This window comes from Schistocerca nitens, chromosome 2 (assembly GCF_023898315.1).
Source record: "Schistocerca nitens isolate TAMUIC-IGC-003100 chromosome 2, iqSchNite1.1, whole genome shotgun sequence".
NCBI lineage: Eukaryota > Metazoa > Arthropoda > Insecta > Orthoptera > Acrididae > Schistocerca > Schistocerca nitens.
In genome coordinates, this window is record NC_064615.1 from 795,774,158 (window position 1) to 795,801,614 (window position 27,457).

General features: G+C 43.7%; 1 protein-coding gene and 1 non-coding gene across 2 annotated transcripts in view; both read right to left on the reverse strand.

The window, feature by feature from the left end:
- LOC126237051 (ubiquitin-conjugating enzyme E2Q-like protein CG4502) overlaps positions 1-27,457 on the reverse strand; it is a 644,861-nt gene that overhangs the window by 41,533 nt on the left and 575,871 nt on the right. The gene's annotated exons all lie outside the window — the stretch shown is intronic.
- Positions 10,887-10,958, reverse strand: Trnae-cuc (transfer RNA glutamic acid (anticodon CUC)). Its single transcript has one exon. It is a non-coding gene; the product is annotated as a tRNA-Glu (tRNA).

Consider the following 27,457-nt stretch of genomic DNA (forward strand, 5'->3'; position numbering starts at 1 on the left):
GCGAATACCACGAGCATCGCGCGATCGCAGGGTTGCCACGGTGACATTTCTTCTAATGAATGTCATTTGGGAAAGAAACGTCGTTAACATTGGTGAAGATTTTGCACGTTGACAATAATTTCGTGGCAAACCATGCATAACGGATCACTTTCGTGAAAACTGGTGCTTGCACTCGATTACTAAATCAAGATGTTGTTGTTGTTGTGGTCTTCAGTCCTGAGACTGGTTTGATGCAGCTCTCCCAGTACCAACTGCAACCTACATCCTTCTGAATCTGCTTAGTGTATTCATCTTTTGGTCTCCCCCTACGATTTTTACCCTCCACGATGCCCTCCAATACTAAATTGGTGATCCCTTGATGCCTCAGAACATGTCCTACCAACCGATCCCTTCTTCTGGTCAAGTTTTGCCACAAACTTCTCTTCTCCCCAATCCTATTCAATACTTCCTCATTAGTTATGTGATCTACCCATCTAATCTTCAGCATTCTTCTGTAGCACCACATTTCGAAAGCTTCTATTCTCTTCTTGTCCAAACTATTTACCGTCCATGTTTCACTTCCATACATGGCTACACTCCATACAAATACTTTCAGAAATGACTTCCTGACACTTAAATCTATACTCGATGTTAACAAATTTCTCTTCTTCAGAAACGCTTTCCTTGCCATTGCCAGTCTACATTTTATATCCTCTCTACTTCGACCATCCCCAAATAGCAAAACTCCTTTACTACTTTAAGTGTCACATTTCCTAATCTAATAACCTCAACATCACCCGACTTAATTCGACTACATTCCATTATCCTCGTTTTGCTTTTGTTGATGTTCATCTTATATCCTCCCTTCAAGACACCATCCATTCCGTTCAACTGCTCTTCCAAGTCCTTTGCTGTCTCTGACAGAATTACAATGTCATCGGCGAACCTCAAAGTTTTTATTTCTTCTCCATGGATTTTAATACCTACTCCGAATTTTTCTTTTGTTTCCTTTACTGCTTGCTCAATATACAGATTGAATAACATCGGGGAGAGGCTACAACCCTGTCTTACTCCCTTCCCAACCGCTGCTTCCCTTTCATGTCCCTCGACTCTTATAAGTGCCATCTGGTTTCTGTACAAATTGTAAATAGCCTTTCGCTCCCTGTATTTTACCCCTGCCACCTTTCGAATTTGAAAGAGTATTCCAGTCAACTTTGTCAAAAGCTTTCTCTAAGTCTACAAATGCTAGAAACGTAGGTTTGCCTTTCCTTAATCTTTCTTCTAAGATAAGTCGTAAGGTCAGTATTGCCTCACGTGTTCCAGTATTTCTACGGAATCCAAACTGATCTTCCCCGAGGCCGGCTTCTACTAGTTTTTCCATTCGTCTGTAAAGACTTCGTGTTAGTATTTTGCAGCTGTGGCTTATTAAACTGATTGTCCGGTAATTTTCACATCTGTCAACACCTGCTTTCTTTGGGATTGGAATTATTATATTCTTCTTGAAGTCTGAAGGTATTTCACCTGTTTCATACATCTTGCTCACCAGATGGTAGAGTTTTGTCAGGACTGGCTCTCCCAAGGCCGTCAGTAGTTCCAATGGAATGTTGTCTACTCCGGGGGCCTTGTTTCGACTCAGGTCTTTCAGTGCTCTGTCAAACTCTTCACGCAGTATCGTATCTCTCATTTCATCCTCATCTACATACTCCTCCATTTCCATAATATTGTCCTCAAGTACATCGCCTTTGTATAGACCCTCTATATACTCCTTCCACCTTTCTGCTTTCCCTTCTTTGCTTAGAACTGGGTTGCCATCTGAGCTCTTGATGTTCATACAAGCGGTTCTCTTATCTCCAAAGGTATCTTTAATTTTCCTGTAGGCAGTATCTATCTTGCCCCTAGTGAGATAAGCCTCTACATCCTTACATTTGTCCTCTAGCCATCCCTGCTTAGCCATTTTGCACTTCCTGTCGATCTCATTTTTGAGACGTTTGTATTCCTTTTTGCCTGCTTCATTTACTGCATTTTTATATTTTCTCCTTTCATCAACTAAATTCAATATTTCTTCTGTTACTCAAGGATTTCTACTAGCCCTCGTCTTTTTACCGATTTGATCCTCTGCTGTCTTCACTACTTCATCCCTCAAAGCTACCCATTCCTCTTATACTGCATTTCTTTCCCCCATTCCTGTCAATTGTTCCCTTATGCTCTCCCTGAAACTCAGTACAACCTCTGGTTCTTTCAGTTTATCCAGGTCCCATCTCCTTAAATTCCCACCTTTTTGCAGTTTCTTCAGTTTTAATCTACAGGTCATAACCAATAGATTGTGGTCAGAGTCCACATTTGCCCCTGGAAATGTCTTACAATTTAAAACCTGGTTCCTAAATCTCTGTCTTACCATTATATAATCTATCTGATACCTTTTAGTATCTCCAGGGTTCTTCCATGTATACAACCTTCTATCATGATTCTTAAACCAAGTGTTAGCTATGATTAAGTTGTGCTCTGTGCAAAATTCTACCAGGCGGCTTCCTCTTTCATTTCTTAGCCCCAATCCATATTCACCTACTACGTTTCCTTCTCTCCCTTTTCCTACTGACGAATTCCAGTCACCCATGACTATTAAATTTTCGTCTCCCTTCACCATCTGAATAATTTCTTTTATTTCATCATACATTTCTTCAATTTCTTCGTCATCTGCAGAGCTAGTTGGCATATAAACTTGTACTACTGTAGTAGGTGTGGGCTTCGTATCTATCTTGGCCACAATAATGCGTTCACTATGCTGTTTGTAGTAGCTTACCCGCATTCCTATTTTCCTATTCATTATTAAACCTACTCCTGCATTACCCCTATTTGACTTTGTGTTGATAACCCTGTAGTCACCTGACCAGAAGTCTTGTTCTTCCTGCCACCGAACTTCACTAATTCCCACTATATCTAACTTTAACCTATGCATTTCCCTTTTTAAATTTTCTAACCTACCTGCCCGATTAAGGGATCTGACATTCCACGCTCCGATCCGTAGAACGCCAGTTTTCTTTCTCCTGATAACGACGTCCTCTTGAGTAGTCCCCGCCCGGAGATCCGAATGGGGGACTATTTTACCTCCGGAATATTTTACCCAAGAGTTCGCCATCATCATTTAATCATACAGTAAAGCTGCATGCCCTCGGGAAAAATTACGGCCGTAGTTTCCCCTTGCTTTCAGCCGTTCGCAGTACCAGCACAGCAAGGCCGTTTTGGTTATTGTTACAAGGCCAGATCAGTCAATCATCCAGACTGTTGCCCTTGCAACTACTGAAAAGGCTGCTGCCCCTCTTCAGGAACCACACGTTTGTCTGGCCTCTCAACAGATACCCCTCCGTTGTGGTTGCACCTACGGCCATCTGTATCGCTGAGGCACTCAAGCTTCCCCACCAACGGCAAGGTCCATGGTTCATGGGGGGAAGAAATCAAGATACACTACAGGAATTTCACCGAAAAGAATTTCAAATAATAATATTTTTTTTTAATTCATTCATCCTACATACAATTGGTAGACGAATAAGGACAACGTTATATCAGTATACACTGCAAAATATTCATGTAGTGATCTTCTACAGATATGGGAATGTAAATGAAGATAAAAAATAAAGGAATTAGCCGGGTTTCGAACCCGGGGCTGAAAGTTAACTGGCAGCGATGCTAACCGCTGTGCCAGCCTATCGTCCGAGGATATCACGTGATAGATGAACACAAATTACCTCGAAAATATTTACAAAACTTTGACCATCTTTTTTCCAGAAACAGTCGAGTACCTACGGATAAGCCAAGACACTGAGTGAAGTTTCTCGGAAATCGGATTGTGGCACTTGCCGTGTTATCCTCGTGAGCTCTGTTCGGGAACCTTATGGCAGCGGAACGCTTGCAGCTGGAAAGAATGCGTTAAGTGACTTTTGTTCGTTTTCGATTTAAACCTTGTTCAGTTTTGACTGAGTGTAAGGTAAACATAAAACTACTTAAAAATTGATAAACTCACCACTGGAAGAAAGGAAGGAAGGTAGATAGGGTTTAACATCCCGTCGACAAAGACGACATTAGAGACGGAGCACAAGCTCGGTTTGCGTCAAGGATAGGGAAGGAAATCGGCCATGCCCTTTCCAAGGAACGATTCCGGCATTTACACGGAACGATTTAGGGAAATCACGGAAATCCTAAATCTTGGTGGTCGGACGCGGATTTGAACCATCGTCCGACCGACTACTAGTCCAGTGTGCTAACCACTGCGTCAGATCGATCGGTTTCTCGCTACCGGAACTGGCAGCTATAACCTACCAATATCTTCTTTTATCTCCAAGACTTCAGTTGTGTATGTTATATGTAGAGTGCTGAAAAAGCAAATAGAGGAATTTGATAAAAGTACGCAGGTCTCATGGGGTAGGAGTTCTCGGGCGTAGTTTTATTCCATCAAGAAACTATTAGCGATCTTTCAGCCTGTAACCTGTATTTTGATTTTTGTAGTCCCTTCTAGCGTAAAAAAAGGAAACAAGGAAGATTAGGGTTCAACGTCCCGTTGACATCGAGGTCATTAGGGACTGAGCTCGAATATTTCAATGTTGGGGAGGAAAATCGACAGTGCCCTTTCAAGGGAACCTGCCCAGCATTTTCCAGGAGCGACTTAGGGAAATCACGGGAAACTTAAATCGGGATGGCCGACGCGGATTCGAACCATCGTTCTCCAGAAAGTGAGTCCAATGTGCTAACCACTGCTCCACCTCCCTCGTTCTTTCTAGCGTATTCATGCATTGATTGTTGGTGTTTATTTACCCCACATGTCTTCTTAGGCAACTTAAGTTTTCTTTTCTGTATTTTTTCTCTCATTGGGTAGTGATTTTTCCAAACATACATGTACCTACCTCATAAACACACTTCGAGTATAATCACATATTCCACAGTGGCATTTTCTTTTCAGAAAGCGACCGAGAACATCAACTCGACGGCCATTAATAGAGCCTCTCTACCATCAAGCTTTTGAAGTTGTTGAAAATGAGAGCTCAATAGATGGCAGGCATCAAAAGCTACCGTGTTTTCAGAGGCTGCCTTAAGAAAACATCTCAAAACAGGCAAAATTAAGTAAGCACCTCGGCCGATTCACAAAGTTTCTTCATTGGAAGAAGAACGAGCAATACTGCCATTCTGCATTTCCCTCGAAAAACGGTTTTTCGTCCTTGCTATTAGATCATTACGACATTTACTTTTTGAATTCGCCGAAAAATAGTTAGTTCCTAATTTGTTTTTCTATGTATTTATTTATAATCTTTGTTATTTTATTCAGGTGAGTGTTAAAGTATGCACCAAGTACTTCAGGCCAGTGTGATCTTACCCTGCATTTTCAGAAAAATTTTATTACTCCCCTATTGATAACTGGATGACAAACTTTCATATAATGTTACCAAGAAATCAAACTAGGTTTTGCTTTGTGATTGATATGTTGCTGCTGGTTTTTTTTAAATATTTAGTGAAACAAGCATGCGTAAATTTTTAAACAATTTTATTGTTGGACAAAACTCTGTACTTTACTCTCCTTTTCACCATAATTTCTACCAGTATTAAGACAACTGCTATAGCGAATAACCAACTATTGAATTCAATCCCCATATGAATCTGACGTCTAATTTTCAAACCACTGCAAAACGACCTTTTTGAGGTCATTGCCATAGCCGTGTCACAAACACCCTTAAATGGATGTTGGTTTCTCTGTTAGACCAGGACTACACGGAATGAGGTCAAGTCGGTACCTACCATGTAAAGCGATCGGATTTTGTGATAATTGAGCTGCATGTGGACAGGCATAAACATGAAGAAGAAGAGAAAGACGTCTTGCCGAATTGCCTCGAACTTTTGTTTAGTTAAACATCTTAGGTTTGATTGAGTTCCCCTGAGGTGAAAGAAATCCCATCATCACCTAACAAGCCCTAAACACAGTGCACATGATGTCTCAGATTGAAGTTGTTTGCATGATGTTCACCTTTCTTTCGTGGTGTTGAGTGAATCCAGTCTATGTATTATTGTTTCAATTGGAGTATTACACGGTACATCATCTTATTTCGTCCCCAGTGACAGTTAGGCTTAACATTTCATGCCTGTGTCTCTCAAGGTAATTCAAATTACTTGCTACTAAATTAGCATTGTACAACTCAGTAGATATTTTCGGTAACCAGAGCGAGCCAAACTTCCGGTAATTTAAATGTTCTGTAAAACTTTTTTAAAGGACACAACTTATTAGATAAGAAATAGATCGTAAAGTGTCTGCTTCCTTCAACGTTTGCATTAACTTTCTGCGTCAAGTATTCAGTAATTCTTCAATGGTGAAACATAATGACCCATTCGCACGTCATCATGAACAATAATATGGCCATTTGTAACGTTTTAACCTGTTGTCTTAGCATTCTATCGCTCATAGTGCTTTAAATGTAAATTTCACTAATCTGCCTATTAATTTCGACCGCTTTCATGTCTTTTGCACACAGAAAACGAATCTCTCTGCATATTTCACACATGGCAGGATTTTCAATTAACTGAGGTCTTTTAAATAAACAGAAACGATCGTAAGCACGGATTAATGCATCGATTATGGTGTTTGTGGATAGTCAATATAACAAGATACTCATCCGGCATGCAAGAATTGCCGCCCACAGCAATGCAGCAGCCATATTTTAAAACGGTACTTACTTCAAAAACACGATTTATAATTTATATTGAAATAAAGAAGCTTAGTGAGTTTTATGTTTTTCAGTTTCAGCACAAGAACAAGAATGGGTAAGAAACTACTTGTCCTTTCAGCTTACTTGAGAGTAAAAAGAAATTAGTAAATTAGAGGTTAATATGTTTTACAACATCCCACTGAGATCAGTATAACTTGGGCACTATTTTTGCTGATTCGAGAAAAATTAAATCGACTTCTGGAAAACAAAATACGACGAAAAACAATGCATAAACATTTAATGGAAAGAGAACAGCTTAAATTCGCACGACACGTTTTAAAACTAAAATCGTATTCTGCACAAACCAATTTACCGCTGAAAAGTGCCCACGTGACGCTGCCGTAATCCCTTTACGCCTGACAATATCCCTGGACGTTAATCAAACGACAGAGTTTGCATATAGCGCAAAATACAGTATTAACCCATTATGTACTGTACTAATTGCCTCTGCCTGAAAGCAAATCCTGAAATAAATTGCGCAGCTCTCTGGTCTGCACATTTCTGTAAAGCATCACACGACTTGAAAAACGTGCTCCGGAGAAGGAAAATTTTAGTACATTACATTCTGTCAAAGAAAGATGAAAAATTTGCATAACATTCAAAATTAAAATTTAAATACGTCGATTTATCTCCAACTGTCCTTCTCGGAATACAATACGAAAATCTCTGGATAAGAAGCCAAGACAGTGCCTTTTAGAAGAAAACACGCAATTTGAACAGAAATAACTTTAGACAATAGATCTGACTTCCAATACCTTGGCTACGACATAACTTACGACACTGATCAGGCTGTCGATCATAAACGGAGTAAGTACAAATTCATATGTGAGACGATCAAAAAAATGTTATATAGAAAAACGAGAAAAAACAAGAATGACGTTTTATAAAGTACCAGTTTTTATGTACCGCTTAATGACATGGGTAACGAATACTAAATGGCTTGGTAACATACGGATATTCGTAAGAACAATCAAAGGCTGACTGGAGAGACGTAAAAATGACGATTTGTTGACATAACAGAAAATTTTTAAAATAGGCCGCCATCGAAAACATTTTTGTGCCTAAACTTTTTCCCTGAACACTGGAGACGTCCTCAGATTCTACAAAGACGTAGTTAGATAATTCGCAAACTTCACAAGCTCAGAGAGTTAACATGCTTGTTTATAGCTTCGGAAGATATCTGCTGCATTAGGAGACGAAATGACAGAAACAGAAATTGCCTTAGTCTAACAAACATAAAACAGAAATCACCTAGTCTGTAAATACCGACTGTGAGAAACTGCACTGTAAAATAAAGAAAGATTGGTCTCAGGCCTGAACTGAATGCCATAAAGAATAATGACAGGAGACATTGGGAGACGGAGGAATCGTTGGTGATACTTTTCTCTCTGACCGGGAAAGGCGAATTACCTACTCTTTGAAAGGAGAAGAAATGCTTTTTAAATATTGTCAATTAATTTAGTTGCTATGCTGCAAGAAAGAGTGATTTGTTACGTTATTCATATGAGCATGTAATATTTATTTATTTTTAAAACGAAGTTGGCCTCTGTAAAGTAACTAAGTTGCACTAAAAATAAAAAAAAGAGATAAAAATGAGTAACAGCAAATATTCTTCACAAGAAATTCGAGAAATCTGATAGTTATAAGTAAAGGTAGATATCATTTCAAATTGAGGATAACTCTATTAGAAAAAGCTGCTAATTGCCCTCAGTAACGTTAGCTGGCGACTGGTCAACTTTCACGATTCAAAGTGTTCAGCTGCAGATGAGTAGGTTCACAGAAGATTGCAAAGTAAAGAGCAGATCGTAGTAGAAGTTGCAATATTTTCGTACAGGCGAGAGATTTGTGCGAAATTATTTAATTATTTAAAATAGTACATAATATTTAATGAATGAGAAAGGAGTCTATACAACTGATTACGTGATAGAAGGATGCAAGGTTGTTGCAAGTGCTGTGGGTACGTGTTTGATCAAGTGCTCCAAACTCAGGGGCAAAAATCAACAATAGAATAGTAGCGTGGATAAGAAAACAGTCGAAAACCCAAAGCAACAAGCAGACAATACGTTGTTGCCCCTCGGAATGGGCTGTATACGCTACCCCAAATCGTATGAGAATGCAACACGGAATCTGAGCTGACTGATAGTGATTGAATCGTGTTTATGAGCAATCAGGATATGAATTAGAAAAGGAGTTGCAACAGTTCACACCTCCAAGCTCGGTGGACGAAGTGCAAGGTCTTCAGTCATGCAATTGTTTTGGATTTACTTTTATGTTTTTGTCCAGTTACGAAATTTCATGGTGAATTTCTTGTAAAAGATTACACATCCACTTAGATACGCACCGAACACTTCACACATAAACATCCCTCCCCTCCTCTCTCTCACACACACACACACACACACACACACACACACACACACACACTTGCTATGCATGGAGGAAACATTGAGGGTAGACTGGGAAGTAGGGAGACAAACAGGAACCACGTAGTAAAGAGGAGCGATGCGAGGAAAGGGCTCCTGGCATACAGACTGGCCCGCACATCTCACTCCTTCACCGTTACTGCACACACGTCGCGGAAGATTTAACGCTACTTGTCACTGATATAATAAATGGGTGAAGTATTTACAAAATTTATATATCATGATAAAGTGACAAGATGTTCATGAATTACTGAAAAAATTTTAACGGACTATCACAAGACGCGATACCGAAATTGGAAACTGACCAAGCTGAAGCAATAGTTCAACAGGAAAAAACCAGCACGTTATACCAGTCACAACTTGTAGCGTTCTTCCACTTTATTCATTCTTAACACTTACCAACAACGCGTTGCGACAGACAATGCTCTCATCAAAATGTTATCAACACTCAGTACGTATGGTTAAAACTAACATATTTGTGATATTCATGCACTACAAACACACTGGTCTTCAGACCCTCTTCTTAATTTAAGATATTTTATTTTTTTCCTTAACTGTTCCATTGCTCTACACAAGCCGTGTCCTCATCCCAAAGCTGATGGGATATCTAAGAATTTGAGTGGTGGCAACATGTCGTCCGGTAGGTGTATAAGATTAGTCAGTGGAAAGGCCCAAACGGCAGTCTACATCCGCAACATATAGACAAATCCGACAGCTGGTAATGTGCAGGGGATCTAGAGCGATGTGTTTTTCTTAAAGAACTCATATTCACAAAGATCAGGTATTATAAAATGTCAGTCCAGCATACCCATAATAGATTACAGCAAGTCGACAAAAATAAAACACAGATTGTGAAGTTCGTTATCGCCATAAACATTGCTAATTGATCGTAAGGCATCACAACTACGATTGTCATATGACATCTATCACAGCTCGTGAACAGTGTAGCTCAGCACAAAAAATGTCGATTACTACCATCAGGCATTAAATTATGAACACACAGCATTAACAGAGTACGCAGAGTACTCATAATCGTTGTCAGTTATGAATCTTTGAAGCGAGTAATGAGCATGAATTGTAGAGAGCCTCCCTGTTCAAATTTTGTCATTATTTCCATTTAAAACATATGGCAGAACTTTAGAATTCTCTCTAACCACTATCACAGTTTTGATGGCACCTGATTTTTTTACCAGTCGTTGTGACTACAATAGAAAGTAAATCTTATACTATTGACAATATGGTACTGTTTATGCTAGATGTGCCGGAGTGGCCTTTTATGTTATTTAATGATAATCTGCACGATCGAAACTGATGGTAAGTAAAAGTACTAGGTCTACAACTTTGCTTCGGCCGTTTTTTCTCGAAGTTTTGGGCTTTATTGTGAAAAACTTACAAAAAATTTATGATTCATAGTATTGCTCATCGCTGGCCACTACACTGTCAACTTTCGGATAGCATACGAATCCCATGGAGGAAGAACTGGGCGTCTTTCGTGGGGATCCATTACTTGATTCAATTTGATCGGAAGTGCTGGTCAGCCAGATGCATCACTGATCGAAAAAAGTGGTAGTCAGAGAGAGCAACGTATGGAGAATACGGCGGGAGGGATAGGAATTCTCATTTCAACGTTTCCATGTATATTTTGACGGGTTTTGCGACATGGGGTCGAGCACTGACCTGCTGCAAAATTACTCGAGCTAAGTCGGGCCAAGTCGCATAAGAGGAGCAACAAAATGCGCGTTTCCGGTACCGGGAATCGAACCCGGGCCTCCTGGGTGAGAGCCAGGTATCCTAGCCACTAGACCACACCGGATAACGACGCAAGTGCTCCTCCAGCGAACACCGGTTTGTGTTTCAGTGCTTGGTTCGAACGCCTCAATTGCTTTCGATATGATGTCCTGTGACTGTCTTCATCTGTTTCAGTAGCTACGAAAACGTTATGTCTTCCACCGCCATGCCGGTCTTCGACATCAAAATCACCGTTCTTAAGGCGTTGAAAACATTCTCTGCACGTTCTTCCACTAATAGTTATCCAGCATTTTAAGAGCCACAGCCGCAGATTTCTTTATCTTAAAGCAGAAAATTAAAACTTCCCGCAAATGGCGAGAAATGGGTACGTAAGCTGACGTACTTAATCGAGAACAATCAAATCGACTAATATTTTTATGGCGCTATGTTTACAGATGCCTAAGCTTATTGTATTACACCTATGACCAACCACCCGAACCCCACGTGCCGCTTATGCCGTCTATTGCAAAACGGCAGAAGCGAAGTTGTAGACCAAATTTTTTTTCAGGCAGCAGCTTATCTAAGCGAATGCGAAGTTCTTTAAAAATTTACAAACGTTAGGTACTGCTTCTTGCATAATGTATCTTGGTTGGAATATTCTAGAATAGTAAGCAGACATTTGCAGTAGATCAGTGGATTAAATAATATAGTACGTAAAATATCGTGGTAAGACCTAACAGCAGAGAACCCCAGTGGCAGAGCTTTAAGAGGGATGGAGTGGCCATTAGATCTATTGCATTATTGAGTGATGAATATTCCACACCACATCAAGTATTGCGTCAATGCTCTCTAATACGTTTCGGTTTGTGCATATACTTTCTCCCGCATGCAGTTTGTGCTCAACCCGAGCCCAGCCATTAGTTTTGGTATTCCAGTTTCTTGCTGACAAATAAGTGTCGTTATTCGCGAGAAATGATTTTTTCCTACGCGCGAACTTGTACATCGAATATAGGGGTCGTAATACGATTTAATGTGTGCATTTATTAAGGAAAGGAAGCGGTTGTAACTTAATATTATTTTTGATACACATTCAGTAAATAGTGACAGTGTTGATGCTTGTGTATATAGGGTATTAGTTGTTTTCACAAATATTACGTGTTATGTGTATAAACAAACTTTGGATAAAACATCTAACTCGTGTGTAGAAGATCTATCGGAGACAGCAGTAGAACCGAACAAAGGAAGCTATAAAGTGTGGTAGCCACGTTCCTAGAGTGAAAGGTATATATTACAGAGATAGGTATGGTGCATTATAAGTACAATTCCGAAAGGATTACTGTTGGTGAATAATTGAAGACTGTGTGTAATTTTCAATTAGAGTGATTTCTGGTAAGTAATGCATTAGTTCCATTCCTGATAGCAGCATGGTACTAATATTGTTGTGTGTCTCGCATGCATGCATGCGTAAAATCAATGTTTTCAAAGTACCTCCTTCGAATTAAATCTTCGTACTTTTCATGGGTCTCCACCATTGTTACCATGGTAAAAACTACTCATTGTTATGGTTGACACGGTGTAATCCTTATATAGGCGACGCGAAAGGAAAACCTTCGGGCGTAAGGTGAAAATGACGCATGCGCGGAGGTGGAAGTTTCGAACGTGGCGCCGGTCTCTTGCACGTCACTCGGTCTCGCCGAGGCCACGAGGAAGATAGGCCTTAGCAGCTACGTCAGAGCACGTGACACTGCAGGTCTTACGACTGCTAGCAGGCGTCTCCAGCCAGAAGCGAATAATTATTTCAGAGGAGTTTATGTGTTTAAATGCATGCAAATTCTAGATAGCACGCGACAGATTTAAGACCTTTAGTAGTAACATTTCAATTAAATATCTATTTACCGTGGGCCCTGCACGGAGTTGAGCGTTCGCGGATTGTGGGGACAAGCCGATTAGTGTGACGTCACAAGTTCGTTGTAGGGCCTGTATATCTCTATTGTCCCAGTCCCTGGTGTACCATAGCTGCCTGAAGCTGTCCAACACGCCTTCGCGAGCATGTGTCACTCAAGTACTCATTTGGCAATTTCCTGGCGCTGTACATGACCATGGCAGAGACAGCTGTCAACTCCTCGATAATTTTATTCGAAATGACTTGTTTTGAAAACTGAGAAGATGAACATTGTTCATTTTAAAGCTGAATAACAAGACGTAGTGTGCTGTAAACAAATCTCTGTTGCTAAAAATATAGCTAACTATTTTCTTCGAAAAATAACAACATATTCATGTAAACATCAAGTTAATAGTAGCAGTTAAACAGCAAGTGTTAAATGTAACTTAGAAAGCAGTAGTTTTCGTAGGGTAAGCGTTTTCTCTCTCTCACACACACACACACACACACACACACACACACACACACACACACACACACACACATATATATATATATATATATATATATATATATATATATATGCTGTTTATCTGCTACTATTAACTTGATGTTTACATGAATATATATGAAGGAAGCATAATTAGGTAGAAAGAATACAAAACGAAAGTAAGTGAAGAAACAAAACGAAAGAAATAAATGTATTACGTTTCGTCATATGCAAATTTATATAGCTGATCTTTTGGCTACCTTAGTACGTCTTCCAGTTTTGCCTGCGCTGAATGGGAAAACAGCCTACATCTCAGCAAACTGTTCATTTCGTACATGCATTGATGTGACAAAAGTCTTGGGATAGCAATATGCACATACACAGATGGCGATAGCATCGCGTATACAAAATACACTCCTGGAAATGGAAAAAAGAACACATTGACACCGGTGTGTCAGACCCACCATACTTGCTCCGGACACTGCGAGAGGGCTGTACAAGCAATGATCACACGCACGGCACAGCGGACACACCAGGAACCGCGGTGTTGGCCGTCGAATGGCGCTAGCTGCGCAGCATTTGTGCACCGCCGCCGTCAGTGTCAGCCAGTTTGCCGTGGCGTACGGAGCTCCATCGCAGTCTTTAACACTGGTAGCATGCCGCAACAGCGTGGACGTGAACCGTATGTGCAGTTGACGGACTTTGAGCGAGGGCGTATAGTGGGCATGCGGGAGGCCGGGTGGACGTACCGCCGAATTGCTCAACACGTGGGGCGTGAGGTCTCCACAGTACATCGATGTTGTCGCCAGTGGTCGGCGGAAGGTGCACGTGCCCGTCGACCTGGGACCGGACCGGACCGCAGCGACGCACGGATGCACGCCAAGACCGTAGGATCCTACGCAGTGCCGTAGGGGACCGCACCGCCACTTCCCAGCAAATTAGGGACACTGTTGCTCCTGGGGTATCGGCGAGGACCATTCGCAACCGTCTCCATGAAGCTGGGCTACGGTCCCGCACACCGTTAGGCCGTCTTCCGCTCACGCCCCAACGTCGTGCAGCCCGCCTCCAGTGGCGTCGCGACAGGCGTGAATGGAGGGACGAATGGAGACGTGTCGTCTTCAGCGATGAGAGTCGCTTCTGCCTTGGTGCCAATGATGGTCGTATGCGTGTTTGGCGCCGTGCAGGTGAGCGCCACAATCAGGACTGCATACGACCGAGGCACACAGGGCCAACACCCGGCATCATGGTGTGGGGAGCGATCTCCTACACTGGCCGTACACCACTGGTGATCGTCGAGGGGACACTGAATAGTGCACGGTACATCCAAACCGTCATCGAACCCATCGTTCTACTATTCCTAGACCGGCAAGGGAACTTGCTGTTCCAACAGGACAATGCACGTCCGCATGTATCCCGTGCCACCCAACGTGCTCTAGAAGGTGTAAGTCAACTACCCTGGCCAGCAAGATCTCCGGATCTGTCCCCCATTGAGCATGTTTGGGACTGGATGAAGCGTCGTCTCACGCGGTCTGCACGTCCAGCACGAACGCTGGTCCAACTGAGGCGCCAGGTGGAAATGGCATGGCAAGCCGTTCCACAGGACTACATCCAGCATCTCTACGATCGTCTGCATGGGAGAATAGCAGCCTGCATTGCTGCGAAAGGTGGATATACACTGTACTAGTGCCGACATTGTGCATGCTCTGTTGCCTGTGTCTATGTGCCTGTGGTTCTGTCAGTGTGATCATGTGATGTATCTGACCCCAGGAATGTGTCAATAAAGTTTCCCCTTCCTGGGACAATGAATTCACGGTGTTCTTATTTCAATTTCCAGGAGTGTACAATAGGGCAGTGCATTGGTGGAGCTGTCATTTGTACTCAAGTGATTCTTGTAAAAAGGCTCCTGACGTGATTATGACCGCACGACGGGAATGGACAGACTTCGAACGCGGAATGGTAGTTGGGGGTAGACGCATGAGACATTCTATTTCGGAAATCGTTAGGGAATTCAATATTCCGAGATCCACAGTGTCAAGAGTGTGCTGAGAATACCAAACTTCAGGCATTACCTCTCACTACTGACAACGCAGTAGCTGACGGCCTTCATTTAACGACCGAGAACAGCGGCGTTCGCGTTGAGTTGTCAATGCTAACAGACAAACAACACTGAATGAAAGAACTGCAGAAATCACTATGGGATGTACGACGAATGTATCCATTAGGACAGTGAGACGAAATATGGCTTTAATGGCCTATGGCAGCAAACGACCGACGCGAGTGCCTTTGTTAACAGCACGACATCGCCTACAGCGCCTGTCCTGGGCTCATAACCATATTGGTTGGAAGATAGACGACTGGAAGACCATGGCCTGTTCAGACGAGCCCCGATTTCAGCTGGTAAGAGCGTTGGTAATTGCGAATATGGCTCAGACCCCAGGAATCTATCGACACAAGTTGCCAACAAGGCACGGTGAAAGCTGGCGGTGGCTCCTTAATGGTATGGATTGGATCCTCTGGTCCAAGTGAAGCGAACATTGCAAATGATTATATTCGGCTGCTTAGAAACCATTTGCAACCTATCATGGACTTCATGTTCCCAAACAAGGATGAAATTTTTACGAATGACAATGCGCCATGTCACCGGACCACGATCGTTCGCGATTGGTTTGAATAACATTCTGCACGGTTCGAGCGTATGATTTGGCCACCCACATTGACCGACATGAATCCCCCTGAACTTGGGGCATAAAAGAAAAGTCAGTTCGTGCATAAGATCCTACACCTCAAACACTTTCGCAATTATGGACGTCTATAGAGGCAGCATGCCTGAGTATTTCTGTAAGGAACTTCCAGCGATTCGTTGAAACCGTGCCACGTGGAGTTGCTGCACTACGCCGGGTAAAAGAAGGTCCGACGCGAAACGAGGTGGCATCCCATGACTTCTGCCACCTCGGGGTATATTAAACCTACACAGCTAATTTGAAAGATTTGAAATTGTATTTATAATTTATTGTCCAGTTGTTGAGCGACTAGGCAAAAACATCGAGCCATCACAATTATTTGTAAATGACTGTGTCGTATTATTATTAATAACTAATGTATTTATGTTTTACTAAACCACCGTTAGGTACGCTATTTATAACCAGCACAACACTTCACTCATCTCGCAGCGTTTTTACTCTACTTGTGAGTTCATAATTTCTTCACCAGGGGCAAAACCGCCATCCTTTCACATCTCCTCAACATTCGAGCAGTACCTCTCAATCACCCATCTTCTGTTAACGTCTGTTGTAAGTGTACTCCTTTCTCCAATATAAACTATAAACTTCTTTAGTTCATTCCTAGAGATATTGTTTGCGACAATGTTCAAGGAACTTGAATGTTTCACTATTCCTAATTTGTAACGTAATTTCACTCTGAGGAGGATCATGTCTCCCAGCTTCCACAAGGAGTGGACATGTTAACACTACATGTTAAACGGGTATTAAATCGTCATAGCCACAAAATGCTGACGGCCGTCATGAAATAGACTATGCATCTGCTTGAATGATATGATTCATTTTCGGTCCCTCTCTAAAGTACAAAACGACACTATATACGCGATGTCCTGTATTTCCACTTTCCCGATCCTTCTGACATCCGCCAAGTGTCCAGTCTCTAAGTTCTAAGGTATTAATTATTGTGGAACCTGTAATTTCTTATGGTTTATATTATTTCGCCACAAACAAAATGCTGCGGCAAGATATCGTACTGCATTGTCAGCAGGACGAATTCCCAGATAACGAGAAGACCTTCTGGTCGTGTAGTACTCTATGCTCCCGCCATCCTTAGAAGAACCTCTCGCTGCGTAAGTCTTCGGGTGGCTCTGTGTCGTACAAGACGGAGCCAGTGAGCCAAACACTTTATGGAATGCGCACAGTGACAATCAGTTTTGCATTCTGGTACAGTTTATCAGGGTCAAGGGTTAAGCTGTAGCTGGCAGTGCCGACGCTGGCAATTTTGTGAATGATTTTAGCAGCCTTTAGACAGATTGTATCTACATGTGGTGAAAACTTTCTTCTCTCGTCGAAGAAAACTAAATACCTGCATAAAGCGCTTCGTGCAATTGAGCTGTTATTTAAACCAAAGCTTGGATCCCTTTTTATGGAGAATTTGCCCTTAAGCAGCAAGCATGTTGCATTATTTGGAGTTTTTGTTAATTTGTTGCTCTTACACCACCGCTGCATCTTTGAAAACACGTGGTTTGCATTTTCTTCGAGCTTCCACCTAGAATCTCCAGAGACCACCACCAAGATGTGATCAGCGTAAGTCACAACTCCATTCACTTTATCAGTCCCTTCTAGCCGTTCCAACAGCTAAGGGTGGAGAGGACAGTGGAAACCTTATTTTTTTCGGTAAGAAGCTTGTACCACTGGCACTAAAAGTCTTGTTCCACATGTTCATTCAGGAAGCACTACCAGCGCACCTTGATAGTGTCTCGTATCTTGTTCTGTATGTTTGTTTAAGATGCCCGTATATATCTAGCTTTTTATCTTTAGTCTCTCCTTAGTGGGTGATAGTAATCCCTCCTTGCGCTTCTGACTTGTGTCTTGCTACTCTGTCAGTTCCCTATTCCAAGAATTTTCAAAAAGTCAAGCAGGTAGAATTTGACTGAAGTATTTGCCTCAATCAGAAAAGTTTTCCCCATTTAAAATCTGACGGACAATGTGAATGACTCCGCCAAGTAACAAACAGCTGGAGACACTTGGTTGGTTGGTTGGTTTGTGGGGGTTGAAGGGACCAGACTACAAAGGCCACCGGTCCCTTGTTCAACGACCATAAAAACCTACAAGGAATAAAAACAAGTAAAAGAGGTAACAAGGGACGACACAGAACAAGAAAGACACAAAGACCAGAAAAGTAGGAAACAAAATCACAGAGTGGCACAGTGGTTGGCCAACCATGGATATAAAAAGGAAAAGCCAACCACCAAGAGACACACTAAAAGCCCCAATCTAAAACCGGAGGCCAAAGGACAGACGCAACACACAAAAGAAACAAACCCTCAGATTGAGTGATAAAAGCTCCCTGCCCGAATAAAACGCAAAACTAAGTCTGTCATTGCAGCGTCATCCGATAAAAGTGCAGGGAGCGTATCAGGCAGCGCAAACGTCTGCCTGAGCGCAGTTAAAAACGGACAGGCCACAAGATGTGGACCACTGTCAACACTGATCCGCAGCGACAGAGAGGTGGGTCCTCATGGCGCAAGAGACGACCGTGCGTCAGCCAGGTGTGGCCAATGCGTAGCCGGCAGAGAAAAAATGAGTCCTTGCGGGAGGCACGCAAGGAGGAGCGCCACACACCTGTAGTCTCTTGACGACTCGAAGTTTGTTGGATGAAGGCAGGATGCGCCATTCATCATACCAGGCACCAAGTACCTTCCGCCGCAAAAATGACCTGAAATCACACTCGTAAAGGCCAATCTCCAAGGCCGGGGCACTGACAGCCTGTTTGGACAGCGTGTCCACTCGTTCATTTCCCGGGATGCCGACATGACCTGGGGTCCACGCAAAGACCACGGAGCGGCCGCAACGGGCAAGAGCATGGAGAGACTCTTCGATAGCCATAACCAGACGAGAGAGAGGAAAACACTGGTCGATAGCTCGTAAACCGCTCAGGGAGTCACTACAAATAACGAAGGACTCACCGGAGCAGGAGCGGATATAGTCTAGGGCGCGAGAGATCGCTACCAGCTCGGCAGTGAAAACCCTGGAGCCAGCCAGCAATGAGCGTTGTTCAGAATGATCCCCTAGAGTAAGAGCATACCCAACACGACCAGAAACCATCGAACCATCGGTATAGACCACGTCAGAGCATTGAAACGCGGCAAGAAGTGAATTAAAGTGGCGGTAGAAGGCCTTAGAGGAGGGACTGAGTACTTCGGGCCCTGTGCCAAATCGAGCCGAAGGTATGGGCGCGGCACACACCACGGAGGTAGACGTATATGGGCCCGGAAAACAGGCGGGAGAGGGAAAAAAGTCAAGCCCAGAGAGAAGAGCCCGGACACGAACGGAGATCGTGCACTCTGACCGGGGCCGCCGTTCTGGCAGATGAACGACCGAGTTGGGGAACAGCAGACTGTAATTGGGATGCCCGGCAAGCTACAAACGTGTGCAGCATAAGCGGCCAGTAATCGTTGGCACCGGATCCGAAATGGAGGGACACCATCCTTCACAAGTATGCTGTTGACAGGGCTTGTGTGGAAAGCTTCAGTGGCGAGTCGGATCCCGCTGTGAAGGACGGGGTCAAGCAACCGCAACGCGGAAGATGACGAACCGTAAGTCAGGCTCCCATAATCTAGACGGGACTGCTACAACCGTAGAAGGGTAGACCGATCGGCACCCCAGCTGGTGTGACTCAAGTAACGAAGAGTGTTAAAATGCCACCAGCACGTTTGTGTCTCTGATATCATATGAATCATCTTGAATATGAGGGAGACAAGTCAACTGGGTATCAAAAAGCAATTCCAAAAACCGATTCGTCTCCCCCACAGCAAGAGGTCCGCCGTCAAGATAAGCCGTGGCTCAGGGTGAACAGGGCGACACCAGCAGAAACGCATAACGCAAGTCTTGGCAACCGAAAACTGGCAGCCATGCGCTACAGCCCAAGACTGCACCTTGCGGATGGCGCCCTGCAGCTGCCGTTCAGCAGCTGCAATGCCAGTGGAGCTATAGTATAGGCAGAAGTCATCAGCATACTAGGAAGCTGAGACAGACGTTCCCACCGCCTCAGCGAGCCCATTAATTGCGACTTAAAGGAGACAGAAACTCAAGACAGATCCTTACGGGACCCCATTCTAACTCGGGAGAAACTATGGGAGGCCGCAGCTTGCACGCGGAAGGAACGAAGCGACAGAAAATTTCGTATGAAAATCGGGAGCGGACCCCGAAGGCCCCACCCATGAAGCGTGGAGAGGATGTGATATCACCATGTCGTATCGTACGCCTTCCGTATGTAAAAAAAGACGGCAGGAGACGCTTGAACAAAACGCAGGGATTCTTGTTACAAAAAAGTGCATTTGTAGTTGGGTACGTGTTTTTGACAATTCAGATATGCAGACAAATACTTGAAGCAATACTCAAGGGAGCTGCACCCCACAGCGTGAAGTACCACGATGAAGAACGCTTGACTACGAAACAGGAGTTCCTGGGTTACATACCAGTCACGGCAAGATTAGAAATTTTCATCCTGTATGAGAATCGAGCAGTGTACTTACACAGCGTCGATCGGTTATTGGCTAGGATCGCAAATTGAGTCAACCAATGACAAAGACGATACAATGGAAAATCCAGCTCCTTAGAGGAACCAGAGAAAATAGTGATCAGACAGTCAATGGGAAGAGGAAGACAATGAAAAATCAGACAGTGAGTCAATGATATCAGAGGGTGAGCAGACAGTCAGTCAAAGAGATCCGCCAGTGAGCAGGCAATCAGAGGAACCTGATCAGACGGTGAGCAGGCAGTCGGAGGAATCAGATTCGACGTTCAGCAAGCTGTCAGGGGAATTTCATGGGACAGCGAGCAATCAGTCAATCAGAGAGTTAACAATGCAGAGATGGAAAATCGGACACGACGAGAGAAACAGTTAGTTTGTGTTCTGCGGGCATGTAAACCTATTGTTTATTCAGAGTTTTAGTCAGATCCCTGCAGTCATTCCAGAGTCTAGAGTCACTTTGTGACATACTCATTTTACGCTCCATGCCGTGCAGCTACCGCTTGTACTCCAGTTCCCGAATCTTTGAGCATCTGACTACACTTCCTCGTCTGACCTTAGGCTCCAAATATTACGTTAATGCCACCTCAGTGAAGTAATCAACTCGGACAATAATCACTAAGAGCGCAAGCACAAGAACACTGTGTCAGCTTCCGAGTTCGAGCTATGCCTAAGGGATTAAGTCAGCCAGTGCGGAAGAATGAACGAGTTAAGCCACGCAGAGGATCACTGTAAAGCTACAGAAGACGGAAGATAACAGTTGGTGGCTGTCAATCCGCATCCACACAAACAAACGAGGCATGAACGACTCGTCCTGTCGACCTCGCATCTGCTACCCAAGCCTTCATGCAAAATTGATTTCGTTGAGTGGTGAGATAAGATACTCCATTCTCACCCCCCCTCTCACCCCCATCCCCACTTGTCGCATTACTGAGTCGTGTCTATACTCAGTCAAATTGGTCTTGAGAGATTTATGTTTGTATCGATGATGTAATAATAAACCTAATTTTTTCCATGTTTTACTCCTTTCATAATTTGTTTTCTTTGCGACCTAATTTCCTTACCAGTTTAACTTTATTCTAAGAGGCGATCAAAATGTTTCCGTTCGAAGGCTGCACAGTCCAGAATCGATATGCCAATCAGATAAAATCACCGGCGCACCAGGTTGCAGAGACTCGTTTGGTAAAAAACCGTGTCCTACTGCATCAAGAAGTCCGCAACCGCCTGCAGCACATCCTCGTTCAGCAGGAATCGTCGTCCCTTTAAGGTCTTTTTTAAGGGACCGATAGTGTGATAATCGCGTGGGGAGAAATCGAAGCCGGCCGCAGTGGCTGAGCGGTTCTAGGCGCTTCAGTCTGGAACCGCGCGACCGCTACGGTCACAGGTTCGAATCCTGCCTCGGGCATTGATGTGTGTGATGTCCTTAGGTTAGTTAGGTTCAAGTAGTTCTAAGTTCTAGGGGACTGATGACCTCAGAAGTTAAGTCCCATAGTGCTCAGAGCCATTTGAATCGTTTGAATTTGGAGAGATCGAGACTGTAGGTTGGTGCTCGAGTGTCTCCCACTCGTGTTGGCGTAACTTCTCCTTTGCGATATGGGAAAGTGCGTTGTTATGAAGTAGCAGCATCTCTTAGCGCAACATTCCACAACGGTGGTTCTCGATAGAGGTGCTGCCCCATACATATTCTTCATTCTCCGATGAATGTCTACTGGGGTTTGTCCTTCGGCAGCCAAGAAAATAATTTTAATTTTACAACCGTAGCGATAGTTAACTGTTGATTGCTCCACACAGATTAAAGTTTTAAAAGGTAATTATCCTTTGTGAATTTACGCATTGATTCATTCTATATTCCTGAAGTTTCTTCTGCTTGTTAGGATCTATGGAACACGATGAATGAATGAATCATGAATGAATGAGTAACTTCCGTACGTACAACACGCATACTGATGTTTCCCACTTCATCAATAACGGTTTTAAACCGCGTTAATCTACAGTCCTCCTTTGCTCACCTGTAGCAAGTTCTGTGTGTGAGTAATGAGTTGTGAGTCACCGCTTAGTGTCTGTGGCTTACCTGACACACTATACGCAATGATGATCAGTAAGAAAGTGACACGTAACGAATAATTTGAAACTAGTTAGAGGATAATCGCGATTGCATACATATTTTCAGCACATGAAGTATACTGCCAACCGGTTGCATAAGTTTAATGTAAAACCTTGACCAAGTTTCATTACCCCTAGGCGTATCTTCTTCGGACGGAAGTCATCTATAATATTTTAAACATATTATGAAATAAACATTTAAACCTCTTGATACCGGATAAAATAGATACTTACACAAATTACATGGCGTTAATGATTTAAATATGTATTATGAGCTAAGGACTTCGAGTCGAACAGTAGAAAATATTGAATAAAGTCCTCCATGGAGATAGTAAAGATTGTTACACAGATACAGCTTGTTAAGAGAGCAGACATTGGACTGAACGTGTGGCATCTAGTTGTTACATATTGTTCAATATTTAGTATCACCAGGATCGAATACTTATTAGAGACAGTGCTGATATTTGTATTATAGGCATTATGCCGTGTTCCAAGGCAATATTCTCTACCTAACGTTTCGTCTTCAAATTCTGGAATCATCATCAGAGGTTTTAACGGTTCGGAAAGCAGTTACAGACTCAAACAAGCCCAACAGTCAGAATTGTTTTATTTGGGTCTGTAACTGCTTTCTGAGCCGTCTTTAATGATGTCTCCTAAAATGTTAGGCAGAGAATTATAGATTAGACCACGGCCTAATGCTCATAATACAGATATCAGCACTGTCGCTAATACCGGCCGCGAAAGTTTACATTCCAGGATGAATGCGTATTGTTTGGTATTTAGCTGTTGCAGAACTACTGGTTGTAGATGTTAACTAATAGCTGGAGAAGTAAAACTGAAGACTGCAAAATTGTAGCAGTACTGAAGAACGTTCGAGTTTCTGCGTCACGGATTAATATTCAATAATAATAATAATAAATGAAAATAGAAAACAAAAAACAAAGAGAAAGTGATGCTGCAACCTGTTTTCACAACTATGACGCCATAAAGTGGGTGCCCTTTGAGATTATGGAGGGCGATGAAAAGACCAGTAGTCTCATTTCGTGGCGTCATACAGTAATCTATAATGAATGCATCGTAAGTTGCCGATATTCGCAGTAGCGAGTAATTCGTAATACAAAAATTAGAAGATTGCTTTTGATGTCCAAATATTTTTTCTCAGAAGGTATTTGCAAACTAGGCAGCTGCTAAAACCAAATTGTCACTAACATAAACCAACTATAAAGATACCGACATATGAGAGCATGATTGGTGCCAGATAAAATCCAGTGGGTCTGATGTCCGTAGTGGCTCATTAAGGCGTAGCTTCGATAAACAAGGCACGACGAACAAAGCCAGTCAGCAGCGGATATTAGCCACGAGGGACGGCATACAACAACTGCTGTGAGCACAGTACATTCGATATCACAATGAAACAAGTCAGATACATGCCATCGGCGTGTTATTCACGGACCCTGAAACGATTAAAGCCGTATGCACACAACAAATCATTAAACTCGTACCAGTATTATGCAGGGTTCGACAACAAACTACGCTGGATTGCTATTCACAAACTGTGTGCGAACGCATTTCCACGAAAACTCGACTACTGTTTTATCACATGCACATTTCAGCCAGAAAAACTGTCACGTTTCAACGCAAATGAACTGAACAATGCATTAGAACAAGTCATTAGTGAGATACAAATTGCTTCAGAAACATGCATCAGCTATTAATGTAAGTCAATGGTGCACTGTTTTGGACACACGCAATAAACGAAATTTGTTTTGGTTGGTTGGTTGGTTTGGGGGATCAAAGGGACCAGACTGCTACGGTCATCGGTCCCTTTTTCCAAAGACAAAGAACACCCACAGAGAATAAAAACGAGGAACAGAATAGAACACAGACGATACAAAACAAGAGAAACTGAGACAAAGACACGACAAAACGAACTAAAACCACACAGAGTGTGACGGTGGTTGGCCGACCATAGAAATAAAAAAAAGGAAAAGCCAACCACTTAGAAACACGTTAAAAAATCAGTTTAAAAGCATAGGCCAAAGGCCAGAATCAACACAAAACAAGAACAGAAAATAGAAACACTCAGATTAAATGATAAAAGCCCCCTGCCCGAATAAAACGTAAAACTAAGTCAGCCATTGCGGAGTCGTCTGTTAAAAGGGCAGGGAGCGTATCAGGCAGCCTAAATGTCTGCCTGACCACAGCTAAAAGGGGGCAGGCCATCAAAATGTGGGCCACCGTCAAAGCCGCCCCACAGCGACATAGAGGAGGGTCTTCCCGGCGCAGTAAGTAACCGTGTGTCAGCCGGGAGTGGCCAATGCGGAGCCGGCAAAGAACTACTGAGTCCCTGCGAGTGGCTCGCAGGGATGACCGCCACACAGCCATCGTCTCCTTGACATCACGGAGCTTATTGCGCGTTGTCAGTTCGCGCCATTCATCGTCCCATAGCGCCAAGATTTTGCGGCGGAAGACTGCCCGCAAATCAGTCTCTGGGAGGCCAACGTCCAGAGATGGCTTACTGGTGGCCTCTTTCGCCAGGCGGTCAACATGTTCGTTACCCGGGATACCGACATGACCGGGGGTCCACACAAAGACCACAGAGCGGCCGCAACGCGCAAGAGTATGCAGGGACTCATGGATAGCCATCACCAGACGAGAACGAGGAAAACACTGGTCGAGAGCTCGTAAACCGCTCAGGGAATCGCTACAGATAACGAAGGACTCACCTGAGCAGGAGCGGATATACTCTAGGGCTCGAAAGATGGCGACCAGCTCCGCAGTGTAAACGCTGCAGCCAGCCGGCAAGGAACGTTGTTCGGAATGGTCCCCTAGAGTGAGCGCATAACCGACTCGACCAGCAACCATCGAGCCGTCGGTGTAAACAATGCCAGAGCCCTGATACGTGGCCAGGATGGAATGAAAGCGGCGGCGGAAGGCCTCTGGAGGGACTGAGTCCTTCGGGCACTGTGCCAAGTCGAGCCGAAGGCAAGGGCGACGAACACACCATGGGGGTGTATGCAAAGTAGCCCGGAAAGGAGGTGGAACAGTGAAAACCTGAAGCCCAGAGAGAAGCTCTTTGACGCGGACCGCTATTGTACAACCAGAGCGGGGCCGACGTTCTGGCAGACGGACGACCGATCGTGGGAACAGGAGACGATAGTTAGGATGCCCGGGCGAGCTTAGAACATGGGCAGCATAAGCGGCCAGCAAACGTTGGCGTCGGAACCGCAGTGGAGGTACACCTGCCTCCACTAGTACGCTGTCCACAGGGCTGGTGCGGAAAGCACCAGTGGCAAGGCGTATCCCGCTGTGGAGAATTGGATCCAGCACCCGTAACGCAGATGGGGATGCTGAGCCATAAGCCAGGCTCCCATAATCCAGGCGGGACTGGATTAACGCCTGGTAGAGCCGTAAAAGGGTAGAGCGGTCGGCGCCCCAGCGGGTGTGGCTCAAACATCGCAGAGCATTGAGATGCCGCCAACACGCCTGTTTGAGCTGCCGGATATGAGGCAGCCAAGTCAACCGGGCATCGAAAACCACCCCCAAAAACCTGTGGGTCTCCACCACAGCAAGCAGTTCGTCGGCAAGATAAAGCCGCGGCTCAGGTTGGACTGTTCGGCGCCGGCGAAATTTGTTTTACACAATGCGGGTTCATATTAGTATGTTCACAATATCAACTGCGGTAGACTTCTGTACACGGAACATGAACCTCGAATTTAAAGGCGCAATATCTTCGTTAATGTGGAACAGAATTAACATTTTAGGACTACATTCATCATAAAACAATGTTCTTTGCTGACGATCTTTAAAGTAAGATATTGCGATTTGGTGCTTATCTACCGCGCAGGTTCCCACAGAGAGAGTGTCTAAGCACACCGAACTAGAGGCGAATCCCCCGGGGGAGGAGGGGAGGGGGAGGAGAGTACATGGGGCCACAGGCACCTCCCGCCCCTCCCAGAGCTGCAACTGTTTCTTCATAATTTCATAAGTAAAAAAAAGGAAACTCTCGCTACTGCAGCTAGTATTACAACAAACTGAATTCCTGGCTTTGCCGAGGGATGCGTTTATTACAATTCTGATAGTCCATTTGCTTCTCCTCCTTTCTCTGTCCATCTCCTCCTCCTATTTCTGCTCATCTCCTCTTCTTCCCTTTCTCTGTCCATTTCCTCTCCCCCTGCCTCAGCCATCTCCTCCTTCCCGTTCTAGTTCGTGTCCTTCTTCCCCATCTCTCTGATCATCTCCTTCTCTAAATTAAAAGGTCATGCTGCATGCGGCAGTTTTACTGCATGAGTAGCGAAAATATAATAATCGAACATTTTTTGAGCGCGTGGGAAAGTTCGGCAAAGGTTTGAAATTATGTGTAATGTTTGTCGCAGTCCACAAAATGCTCTCATTTTCAAGTACTGGATGAGTATAGTCTTGCTGTTTGTGCGTCGTGAGTACGCCTCACTTCCATCCCCATCCCTTTGAGAGATAGGTGATTCATACAGCCATAGCGCTTCTTTCCAGGCAGTAAGTGATATGCGTAATAAGTTTCGTTGAAATCGAACAGGTGGTTTTGGAAGAGATGTGGAATATAAATACATACACACATACATCTGCTTTTACAATATGTAAGCATTAAGAAAACGGTTCGGTTTACTCTAGAGAATTTTGAGACATAACATTTATGAGCTAAGCCCCCACCCCCCTTCCTTTAGCTAAATCCTGGATTCGAGTCTGCACCGGAAAAAAGAATTTCGTTATTCTCAGGAGACGTCATGCAGATTCTACGTAACACTGCCAGTAGCCCTGATATTGGCCTCAGTTCGGCGAGAAAGTGAGTCCATAAGTTGTTCAGGTATTTAATATGCGGCTG